This window comes from Sinocyclocheilus anshuiensis, unplaced genomic scaffold (assembly GCF_001515605.1).
Source record: "Sinocyclocheilus anshuiensis isolate Anshui unplaced genomic scaffold, SAMN03320099.WGS_v1.1 scaffold2353, whole genome shotgun sequence".
In the NCBI taxonomy this organism is placed as follows: Eukaryota; Metazoa; Chordata; class Actinopteri; order Cypriniformes; family Cyprinidae; genus Sinocyclocheilus; species Sinocyclocheilus anshuiensis.
The window spans coordinates 388,123-398,604 of record NW_015554076.1 but is presented as its reverse complement, the minus strand read 5'-3'; the positions used below and the strand labels follow the sequence as shown (position 1 = coordinate 398,604).

At 39.4% G+C, this 10,482-nt stretch overlaps 1 protein-coding gene across 1 annotated transcript in view; it reads left to right on the top strand.

Annotated features, from left to right (window-relative positions):
* The window catches only part of LOC107668998 (receptor-type tyrosine-protein phosphatase delta-like), a 360,739-nt gene that overhangs the window by 108,468 nt on the left and 241,789 nt on the right, over positions 1-10,482 (top strand). The window contains exons 4-5 of the mRNA XM_016461088.1: positions 3,756-3,829; positions 5,981-6,051. The gene's annotated coding sequence lies outside the window, so the exon portion shown is untranslated. The remainder of the gene's footprint in view (positions 1-3,755; positions 3,830-5,980; positions 6,052-10,482) is intronic.

Sequence of the window (10,482 nt, the reverse complement as noted above, 5' to 3'; positions counted from 1 at the left end):
ACACACACACACACACACACACACACACACACACACACTGTCTGAGAGTGTGTTTAGTTATTGAGTTGCAGCTCTGGAAGTTAATGGTGTGCTTGAGTGAAATTCGGCTGGAAACAGGAAAATCTCTGGAGACGCAGAATATATTACACTCTCAATAGAGCCTTAATAAAAGATCCACACAGAATGTTTTGTTTTGCAAAAACAATGTTTGCAAAACAAAACAAAACACAAAAAAACAAACCAAACCAAACACACACACACACACACACACACACACACACACACACACACACACACACAGACACACAGTAAGCTGCTGAAGGCCGAACAGAGACACGTTTCAGCTTCTTTCAGGGTTTACAGTGTGTGTGAGACAGGTGTCGTTCACTACACGGCTCAGGTTTGATGTTTGTTCCCAGAACATTGCCGTGAGCCTCAGAGACGTTTGTCTTTTAAATCACCGTCTTATCCATCTGTCTGTAATGTTTTAAGTGTGTGTTGGTTTATCTGATGATGTAATCTTGCAGTTCGTACCAGTAACAGAGAGACAGACAATCAGCTCAATCGGTTCAATGCATGAGAACTACAATTCCCATAATGCTCTTGGGGTCGCAGCGCTCTGTGTGTGTAGCGCACACTAGCGGCACGTCTGTGAATCTCTCACACAGCCTCTTCATTCTCTCTCTTCATCTGCTCTTTCACACGCCCCGCTCTTTAATTCATCTTTTCCCTCTTTTTATGTAGACCATTATTTCCATTTTTGGCCCTATTTCCTCCAGCTGTCTCTCTCTCCTGTCTGTCATTCTGTGGTCGATTTATGAATATTGCTCTTTTCTCCTCCCCTGCTGTCTGCCCCACTTAAACACAGCGAGAGATCACCAAATTAATTCACTTACAATGAGCTTTTGTGTGTGTGTGTGTGTGTGTGTGTGTGTGTGTAAGGGCACAGTGGAGCTCTACTACATTTGCATGACCTAAAAATGCCCTTCTACCAATTTTACCCCATTCATCCATGAAGAAAGATAGACAGAACTACAGAACGATCGATAGATAGAACAATAGATAGATAGAACGATAGATAGATAGACAGACAGACAGACAGATAGATAGATTGATAGATAGATAGATAGATAGATAGATAGATAGATAGAAGGACAGAAGCACAGACAGATAATGCAGGTAGACAGATGAACACTGCCAGTGTGAGATCTCAGCAGTGACTGAAGCTTTAGTGTATCAGCAGTCGCACGCGTCACATTGAGTCCCGTGAGATCGTCCCACACGCTCACTGTCACCTGCTCTCAATTTCATCTCAAATAAACATCCAGCAGACTCCAAACGCACTCACAATAAATATAGACACAGGGAGATGCAGCCATGAGCCGAACACACACACCGCTGCCACTGGAAACTCTCGAAATGTAGTTAAATTACAGAGACACAGAGTGCTGAGTAAATGTATAACACGTCTCCTGTGTGGATGTCTGAATTAATACAGAACACGTTAATTAACCAAGAGCTTTTCAGCAGTCAGGAACCATCACGGCAGGGACCAGACAGCCGAACGACACTCAGCTGTTTCTGAAGACAGACAGACAGGAAGAGAGAGAGAAAGACAGTTTGAAATTATTCCGTGATGGAAACTGTTTCCTGTTGGTTCATTTGTGCTCTGCTCATTTGAGAAACCGTGAGCTTCGCTCTCACAGCGCTCTGACAGAATGGTGTCAAACCTGCGCGTGTGTGTGTGTGTGTGTGTGTGTGCAGGCAGGTACACACACAAACGCACAAGGCAGGGAACAGTTTGTGCGGCTGCATGCTCAAACTCTTCAGCACAGAGCTGTTAATTAGTACCAGGGCCAAAATTAGCACACAAAAGTGAAGCGTTTGAGGACAGAAAATATTCACCATCAAAGAGTTTCCACTCAACACAGAGATCTGAAGAGAGAGAGAGAGAAAAAACAGCTGGTGATGAATTCTGCAACCATTTGGTTGTTGTGAAATGAAATATCGTTACCTCCATGTGCTGTACTTTTCAAAAAGCGAGTGGTTACAAACTGAACCAGATGCGGGGTGTTTCTGGTCAAAGACAAAGCATCTCTAAAAGACCTCTTCAGATGACACAGCACTTATTACACTTCTCCAAATTGCTTTACAAATAAAAAACCCACAGAGGCAGTACTAAGGTACAGTGATGTATCAGATGGAAATATCGGTCATGCATATCACTGATAAAATATTGTCAAGGAAATGTAACATTCCTTACTACTATATCAATGAATTATTTTGTTTTTAAAAGTCTGCATGAAAAATAGGAATGCATCTCTCACCTGTCCTGCCCATCCACACTATTTGTGTAAATGCACAAATATCTGAACGTACAGTGGTAAATTATGATATGCCACAAAGCTCTGTATTAGGTCCTTTTCTCTTTTTCTTGTTCATGCTTGCAGTGGGTGATTCATTAGGGCTGAATGGGGTTAGTTTTCATTGCGTCATTGTATTTTAAGAAGAAAAGTGTGACATTTGATATATATACAAAAGTATCATTAACTGGAAAATGATATATTTATAGTAATTTCTATACTTTATCATCTAATAATATACATATTTTGCGCTCATACACCTGTGACCTAACTGATTTGTTTATTTGTATTTTATCTGTAAACGGTGTAAATTTTATGGGTATGTGTGGAAAATTAACATTTGTGTAATCTTTTTTGACAGTATTGCAGATCATATGATCAACAAAATAAAAACTGTATTTATTTGTATGTACATCTAGTGAGACGTGTATATTTACTCGATTCAAAATCTGAGGACACTGACGTGACTGCAGGAGGAATTACTTTAGACAGGAGTCCGTTAGCATGGCAGTTTTAACTCTAAATCACTAATCTCGTTATGCACACTAATTAATGAGTTTTCTAAGAGGGTGGTGCTAAAGTCTTTGTTGGCCATGCTAATACAAGGACTGATTAGTTCTGTGAATAACACAGAGGGGAGAAACTTTGATCTGAAGAATAAACAGATCCGTCCGCATAATTAGTTGTGAATCTAAATAAAACGCTAAGCTCCGGGGACTCACATGAGAAAACAGAACGAGAGTGTGGAAAGGACTTTGTTTAATGCTGTTTTATCTCATTGTCCTTGGAGACCAATTGCTCAGGTCTGACAGTGTGAGGAGCTCCCGCATCTAATCAGTCAATCAATCAGTCAATCATCAGCTGTCATGTAGACAGACAAACTACTGTAATGAAGCACACAGAGGCCTGTTTACACCTGGTCACGTGAGACAGATTGCTGTTTACACTTCAGGGTAGCGCATTGAATATGATGTGATTAAAGATGAGGCTGCGTGGGATGGCAGGAAACTCAAGGGTGTTGGATTGTGATGATTAGATGTGATTTAGGACATGGTCCTGCTTTGATGAGAATAAGTGCAAACAACAGCACACAAGCAAGTCCAAAATCAACATGTGCCAAGCCAAATGTAAGGAAAAATTGGCTTTGGCAAATCCAACAAAAAAGAATAACTCTCCAGTTCTCTGCAACATAATACATAGTTTAAAATATACTGTAAGAACGATTGTGGTACTGATGTAAAGGACTCAAATCAAACAGTCTACTGAAGACGTTATCTTGAACTAGCAATTGTGAGAAATGATGTCTAAATTTATTGTGTTTTTGAAAACAGTGGGTAATGTATCATCAGATGTAGACATGTAACACATTTCTGTTTTGTTCTTGTCTTCCAGGTGAGATTCTGAGGAGTTTTATTCTTTCATTCCTCTGGCCGGAGACAGCTCAGATGACGAGGGTTTCATGAACGGTAAGACTGAAATCCAAATGCATCTGATGCTGGAAACTGTGTATCATGGCTCTAGCTTGGGGAAATCATATTTTCAGCTCCAAAATATAGAATGTGATTTAAAACACTTTAAACACTTTAAAATGTAAAAAAAAAAAGTGCAGCGTGAACCCAGCACGTTCACTAATGTTAGATTGACGGTTGTGTGGCAAAATGGCTAAAGCTATAGAGTGCAGAGCGACGCAGTGTTGGAATATAAAGACCGATTGTTTATCAACAAACAAACGAGCAATAATAAACTGAATGGCCTAAAAAAAAATTCACATGCTTTGTACAGCCACTGAAACTCCTTTGATTGACTCCTTATCACCTACACATAAAAGACAGAGCACAGTTCTGATGATATACAGTATTTTGACATTCAAAGTAATTCGATTCAGTATCTTTATGGATACAATATTGTTTGCGAGGCATCAGGCATTTCCATCACACGACATAATGACTTTATCGATACAATAAAATATACACAAACCTTTATTTCACCAAGAAATGCACAAATTCAGCTGAGAACTACACTGTGCAACACAAAAACTAAATAAGCAAAAATAAACCAATAAAATGATGCAATAGACTCAACCCAGTGTTTGCGTAGAAAAAAAAATACCCTGCATTTTTAGAGTGTAGTCTTTTGAAGTCTGTATGCTGGAGCAGAGATCATTAAAAATGTGTTTATATGCTTGAATGACCATTTACAACCTGAAAAAAACCTTGCCTTGTCACAAAACGTCACATATAATGTATGTTTATGAAATAATCGTATCACATCATTTTCAGTAAAGTACTAAATAATCTCTTGCCGTGTCCTACTTAATGTGTGCACACACACGTTATGTTATATATACATGTATATTATGTATTATGTTATGTTATGGTATCATAATAAACATACAGTTATTCGCTTAAAACCAAAATAAATAAATAAATAAATTCCAAAAATATCCACAACACCTTCATTTACACTAATATTACACTTAAGAAAAAAATAAGTAAGTAGATAAATAACACTCACACAAACATCCTGCGTTTAAGGATGTTTGAGAAAACAAAATAACTGTAAGTTCATCGACTGTCTGTGTCACAAATATGACTATAAACAGAACATACATTGCATGGGGTGTTTGTGAACTCAGTCCAGCAGAATTATACTGATAAAACTCATATTAACACAAAAGTTAAATAATTTTATTAAAAACATGTTCGTCATACAGTATGTTTTGAATCATGGCAGCTGGTTTAAACTGGTCCAGAGCTTGTTATCAGCTGGTTATCAGCTGGTTTAAGCTGGTCCTGAGTTGGTCATGGGCTGGTTTAAGATGGCCCTGAGCTGGTTATAAGATGGTTATCAGCTGTTTTAAGATGGTCCTTAGTTGGTCATGGGCTGGTTTAAGCTGGTCCTGAGTTGGTTATCAGATGGTTTAAGCTAAGCCTGAACTGGTTATCAGCTGGTTTAAGCTGGTCCTGAGCTTGTTATAAGCTGGTTATCAGCTGGTTTAAGATGATCCTGAACTGGTTATCAGCTGTTTTAAGCTGGTCTTGAGCTGGTTTAAGGTGGTCCTTAGTTGGTCATGGGCTGGTTTAAGCTGGTCCTGAGTTGGTTATCAGCTGGTTTAAACTAAGCCTGAACTGGTTATCAGCTGGTTTAAGCTGGTCCTGAACTTGTTATAAGATGGTTTAAGATGGTCCTGAGGTGTTTATAAGCTGGTTATCAGCTGGTTTAAAGCTGTTCCTAAGCTTGTTATAAGCTTGTTTAAGATGGTCCTGAGGTGGTTATAAGATGGTTATCAGCTGGTTTAAGCTGGTCATGTGCTGATCCTAAGCAACTAGCTCCTGCTTAGGACCAGCTTATAACCAGCTCAGGACCAGCTTAAACCAGCCCATGACCAACTAAGGTCCAGCTTAAACCAGCTGATGACCAGATGCCATGCTTAAAAACATACCTAACCAGCATATGCTGTTTTTTCAACAGGATAGACATGAATCGTATGAAGAAATGAATGTAGAAATGGACAGATAAATAACTACAGAAATGAAACTAAGAGCTTCTAGATCTGACAAGCAGACACGTGTGTGTTTCTGTTCTCAGTAACCTGGCCGTCTGTGTGTGTGTCTCAGGTGCGGTCTGGCTCGCAGTGTGTTGTGAGGATCCAGATGGAACCTGTGTGAACCTGCGGGTGGCAGCGAGTGTAAGTCCAGTGAACAAACACTGAAAACACAAATTCACGTCTAACTCACTCCAGCGCTGACACAGAGTCCCGCAAAAACATGAAATAATGCATTGTTCACTTACTGTACATTTATAATCAAGATCAGTGTTTCTCATCACATAGCTGAGAACCGCATCTGTGCAGTGTGTTTGTGTGTGTGTGTGTGTGTGCATGGAAATGACTGACTTAAAGCTAAAGATAGTAAGAGAAGAGTCATTTCAGAGGTTTGAGTCCGTTTGATGCTCTTCAGCTTCAACCTGCTGATGTAGGCCTTGATACAGAATCAAACACACACACACGCATCTGATAGGTCTTAATAGCGCCATTAGACCTGATCGTAATTAAACTGATGATCTGTTTTAATTCACGTCTAGTGTCAGAAAGAGAGATGTAGTGTGTTATTTTGTTTTTCCACAACCTGGCAACTGAACAGTGTCTTTTCTTCAGAGCATCTTTATCGTTTGATTTCTGTGTAGAGTTGCGTTTGCCTCTCATTATTTACACTACATGCGTGAATCTGTGGGTGGGGCTAAACAGGCAGTGATGTAGAATATGTGGGCGGGGCTAAGCAGGCAGTGATGTAGAATCGGTGGGCGGGGTTAAACAGACAGTGGTGTAGAATCGGTGGGCAGGGTTAAACAGACAGTGGTGTAGAATCGGTGGGCAGGGTTAAACAGACAGTGGTGTAGAATCGGTGGGCAGGGTTAAACAGACAGTGGTGTAGAATCGGTGGGCAGGGTTAAACAGACAGTGGTGTAGAATCGGTGGGCAGGGTTAAACAGACAGTGGTGTAGAATCGGTGGGCAGGGTTAAACAGACAGTGGTGTAGAATCGGTGGGCAGGGTTAAACAGACAGAGAATCGTTAGGCGGGGTTAAACAGGCAGTGATGTAGAATCTGTGGGCGGGGTTAAACAGGCATTGATGTAGAATCTGTGGGCGGGGTTAAACAGGCAGTGATGTAAAACAAGGTACAAAAGCTGTCAAATTTCTCTGACTTGTTAAATATATATATATATATATATATACAAAACACACAAACACTACATGTAAACATCATTGCAGGACCCCCCCCCCTCCAAAAAAAAGTGCTCAAAATCCTTCATTTGTGGTTCTGAAGTTTTAGAGAAGTTGCCGTTCTTATATATACACTTTAGTCTCAGTTGCTTGATGAAAATATTTACATTTTAATATAATTTAATATGTTTTTAAGTGTAGTGGGAAAATGAAAATAATAATAATAATAATAATAATAATAATAATAATAATAATAAATCAGTCTTTGAACAGTTTCTTCTTGCTCATTTTTAAATGGCTTTTGTATAGAGCTCTTATTGTTTCACTCTGTTCCAGAGTAACTGAGATTCAGCGTGCACTTTTAAATGCTGATAATTAAATAATTATTAAATCTTTAATTATTGAAGACTATTTACTCAGTAAAATGTGACATGCTTAGCAATGTAGAGCTAAATAAAGCATGCTACTGTAACCTAGGCTCATATTATGACGTTTATTAGCTGTTTGTTTTGTTATTATGACTGCTGACAGAATTACAGTCAAACAGATGCTGTCAAAACAAGGTTTCTGGTGAAAAATGAATATAAAAGTGTCTTAAAGTATTCGTCATTAATATCAAAGCAGCTGAAAATTTCATTGGTGAATCGACAGACATCTGTGTTTTTAAGTCGTTTGAAATGATAATGAGAACAAGCATGCAAACGTTCTCTACATCATGAGTTTATTTCCATCTCGTGTTTGTTTCTCTTTTAATGCGCTCTGTTCCTGTAGCTGCGTCTGACACTAAACTTTTAAATTCTTTCTTTATTTAAAATGTTTCTCTGGAGCGGAGGTCACATCTAAAGACACACACACACACACACACACACACACACACACACAGACTTCTGTTTTAATATTGAGCTAATGATATTTGCTCGGTCTTGACTTTAAACCCCAGCACTAACCTTTCACATTAAATAGTTATTAATAATATTATATAGAGCTGATGATCTTTGCTCTATCGTAGCCTAACTCTCACACAAACCTTTCTGCATTTCCATATTTTCATTAAGAGTGCATATTACATTCATTTTGATTTGGTTTTGATAAGGGCTCAACATGCACATGTGATAATCGTGTGATGAATGGTGTTGTAGTGCAGCTGTCATCATGAGCTCCACCAGCAGATGTCAGTGTAACACCACTGAACACACACACACGCACGCACACACACGCACGCACGCACGCACGCACACACACACACACACACACACACACACACACACACTATTCCTGCAGTGCTCTGTGTGCTGATGTTCTTTTATATGTCCGGAGGCTTCAGACTAGCTACTTGATTTTCAGAAATAAGCAGTTTACAGTTTACACATGGCTAAAAACGCAGAACAACATTCAATACTAAATGAAAACTGGAATCTACTTATAGACAGCATCACCTGACAACAGTGTATCATAGCATACTACCTTTAGAATGCTGTTTCAGTCTGTAGTATGTACTGTGCAGTGTTCAGTGAGCGAGGGATCTATTCTGAACACACGTTTGGAACACTTGACCTTCTCTGTCCAGCCTGACGAATGAACCACAGACGATACCAACTGTGATTTTTCATTCTTAACTAATAATTTAGTAAAGTAAATGGTATGCCTGCATTTGGATTTAAAAAAGTTAATGATTACAAAACGATGAAAATTGTTTTATTCTGATTATTAAGACTTGTCTCCATTGTCTTTATGAAATAGGATCAAAATGAGACCTTTGAATGTGCTTAGCAGTTATTTTTAATTGTTTTGTATGTAAATATAGACCAGATTATCCCTAACTTGGTGTTACAAACTGTTTTAGAAGTCAGTTTTTAATGGCACAGTGATGGGTTTTCATTCGTAGCAGACATCATTAAATATAATCAGGCAATAAGGCAGTAAATAAGGAAGCAAGTATTCAATATCAGCTCATGTGATTACTATAAGAAACAGACTGTCAGTAAGAAATGTACACACTTTATCACTGCAGGCATTTTCTGGGGATCAAACCTATAACCTTGGTGTTGCTAGCGGCTCGCTCGACCGTTTGAGCTACATAAACTGTAGGAAAAACGTAATAAACAAATCAGCTGTTATCATTTTGCTTATTTGTGTAGATCTTTTCACAGTGCATTGTTTCAAAACAGCTTCACAAAAAATGCATGCCTTAAATGTTACAACCAAGAAGCCAGAGGTGAATGTGTCGAGAGAAAAAAAAATCTGTGAAAAAACAAAACTGTGCTGAAAGACGTTTAGCCAAATGTTCACGCTGCTCTCTTCCACATAGTGTAAGTGAAAGAACCGCATTTGTCAAGCAGGATTTTATGGCACATTTATCAAATAATAATGACGCCTAATGGTCACTGCATGCTTGAGTTTATAATTCCTCCAAACAGTGTATATTCTGCAGCGCCGTGTGTCTCCAGCAGGTGGCAGTATGATCACGCTGACGGCGGTCGCTCTGACTGTATCTGTGTGGCGTTTGATTCCTGGTCGGGGATTTGAGAAAGCCAGTCCCTCTCCAGTCCTCATCCTCACTTCTGTAAACCGCATGTGTGTTTGTGTGCCATCTGTGACTGTCAGTCCTTTCCTAGTGTTCTCTGAATTCAGTCTGTCCTCCTCTTCAGAAAGCCTCTGTCTCTCTCACTGTTCTGCTGAATGGGTTTTTCTCTCTTTTATCATTGTTTTGTTGTGGGGTTGTGTTTTGTCTGATCATTGTCTCTGATGCAATCGCGTGCAAACGTTGCTCCTGTGGTGTAGATGTGTGTTTTTGCTCGTCTCATTGGGTTCGAGGTTCTAGTGTGTTGTTTATCTACACACACACACACACACACACACACACACACACACATGTTCTGCAGTAGGTTTGGGGCTGAAGTCTTTCCATGAAATATAACAACAGCCAGATTTGTTCTGTCTCACTGATGTTGCTGTTTCTAGGTGTTTTCTTCCTGTCTGGTGTGAAATGCGGCTCTGTGATGTGCTGATGTTTCGTACTTGTTCAGATTACTATGAGCAATAACAATACCGATGCTTGACTTCCTAAACACCTCGAAGATGAACAATAATATGTAATTATCCTTGGCTTTTCGGCACTGAGTGTCTCTGAACATGAATACATGTACTGATGACACACAGATGCAGGAAGGTGGGCTCCATGCGAGCTCCAGCTTCATCATACTGCGTGTGTTTGTCAGTATCAGACGCGAGAATCAGTCTCTCACTCACACACACACACACACACACACAATCACACTCAGACACACACACACACACACACACACACACACACTCAATCACACACAACTGCTAACGTGCCTGAATTAGGACATAACATGGATTTGTAATGATTTTATATAAAGCTAATTATAATG